This window comes from Lichenostomus cassidix, chromosome 2 (genome assembly GCF_008360975.1).
Source record: "Lichenostomus cassidix isolate B80296 chromosome 2, HeHo_3.0, whole genome shotgun sequence".
Taxonomy (NCBI): Eukaryota; Metazoa; Chordata; class Aves; order Passeriformes; family Meliphagidae; genus Lichenostomus; species Lichenostomus cassidix.
This window is the reverse complement of record NC_139482.1, coordinates 80,596,889-80,599,284: the sequence shown is the minus strand read 5'-3', so window position 1 is coordinate 80,599,284 and position 2,396 is coordinate 80,596,889.

The following is a 2,396-nucleotide window of genomic DNA, read 5'->3' as shown; positions in this document are numbered from 1 at the left end:
CAATCAGAAGAGAAAGCAGGTATAAACAAAATTTCAGTCACTAATAATGAAAAAAAAAAGGATAAATGAAACTGTGAATCTTAGGGACAAATTCACAACAAACCATTTGCAGCTGAATAATCCAACACTACCTATAAGCACTAGGGGCGATGGGAGGGGAGAAATCACACAGAACAAATAAGATTTCTTTATTTCTTTTATTTTATAAAGGAAAATCATTCTAACACCTAAATATGATTTATGTGCTGTCCTCATGACGTTCTACTGGATGCTCATGCTAAAGACAGATTTAATCTACAGCCACATTCTTTTAATAGCAACTGTAGTTTATGTTCCAGGACAAGTGCCAGCAGCTAATGATCCTCCTGTTATCGATTCTGCCTTGATGGGATGAAAACTCATTTTCCTGGTCTTGACACACAAAGCCCCTCTCTTGCATATTACAAATATATGCATATAAAATAATTTGGGTAGTGGAAAGCATTTAACAAGATCAGGGCCATCAGTATGGCCAGACATGAGGCCAGACAAAATCCACTTTTGGCAAAGACATTTTGTGAGCAATCCTTGCCACTTCACTACTAGTGTAGCTGCTTAAATTCCTCTGGCTACAGAAATTCTGCAGGGAAGGATTTGTACATGGGACAGTTCTGTCTTACTGTGGATTAGCTTTTAATAATCAAGTAATTTCCTGAATCTAAAGAAAAGAAAACAGGTAGTGAAACACATGTAAAGATTAAACATGAGTTCAGTGGGCAAAAAAAATTGCACAACCATGATTCCTCTGCCAGCCATGCTTTTTTCCACCATTTTCTTACCAACAATACGAATTACTGGTTCAGATGACATGCCAAAATAAATTCAGGAAGTTCAAAACTCATATATTCTGCTCAGAACTAGACATCATCCCCTGGGTGCTCAGTCTGAGACACCAGTGATGAGTACATTTAAACCACAGGTCACAGAAGTTAAAACAGATTGAAGCTCACAGGAAAAAATAACCTGATAGGAAGAATTTTCAGGGACACAAGACCTGTGAGGTGGCAACTTAAAGGGTGCCTCATGTAAGTAACTGGACAAATTATTTGAGACAGCATGAAAAAGATGCCTCCCCACTTGATAGCAAAGTGCGAACTCTGGATCTAACATTTCGCATTCCCAAAGGAATGCTGGAATAGGCAAAGATGCCCTTCTAAAATCATAGTTAGTTTTGTCAAAGAGATACTTAACAGCAACTTCAGGTGTCCTATTCTCCCACTATACATCAACCTTTTGTTACCACATATTCTGGAGTAACAGATACTAACCTAGGAGTCCCATCCATGTTAGGGAACACACACAATTCATCTCACTTTCCTCTTCATTATTAATTGTTAGACTTCTAACTCAAGGCTATCTTTATCTTACCCCAGTACCAATCTGATTAATGGATGCATACCTTTCACCTTTCAATTACACAGTACATTTTCACTGCTTCATGAAACTGATTAATCCTGTCATATCCTCACCCATAGATAACTTAAAACGCGTATTCAGTAGAGAACCAATTATCTTCGACCGATAAAGGAGGCATTCTTCCTTCTTCTTTCCTTTGGATTATCCTTTTTTTTTTTTTCCTTTTTTTCTACCCATCAAGTCCTCTTAGCTGACATCCTTTCACTGCAAGTACAGTGAAAAGTGAACTGTGAAACAGCACCATCAATCTCATGCTTTTGAGATGCTAGCCTTGGATTAATACTCTACAGGGTATGTAGAACAAGTACTGGAATCCTCAAGAGTAAAAAGTTTCCAGAGTTGGGATACTCTGTAAAATGTGCTAGAAGAGGCTAAATGAAAACAAATATGGTTTGAAAATGGGTGGTTGACTGGAGGATCTGTTCCAGTCCCAAGAAACCTTCACTCTGTGAATCTGTGATGGTGACAACAGCTATACAGCACCCACCTGGGACAGGTGTGGTTCAGGAACCACAGTGACTCTGTGGAGAGAGGAAACACAGTCAATGCCCAGCACTCTTTCCCTGAGTAATTAAATGCTTGTCTAAAAGACCACTTTAGAAGTAGTAGACTGCCTGGAGAAACGATTTTTATTCTCTGTTCTGTTAAGCTGGTTTCCCAAAGAGTTTGAATAAGTAATGCACACACTGCAGTGTCCAGGGGTAAGTGGCTACATTTACTTTAAACACAGTTAAAAGAAAACATCCATGAGTTTACTAGGAAAGCAGAATACGTTTTCCTTCACTACTGGATATCCAATGTCAGAAAGGTCCAACGGCATAAAAGCAACAGAAACAAATTAAAACCAAAAAAATCTTCTAATGCCATCAAGAGCATAAAGATCTCAAGATAAACTCAGATGATATTACAACATACAAGAGTTAAAGCATAAACATTTTCCG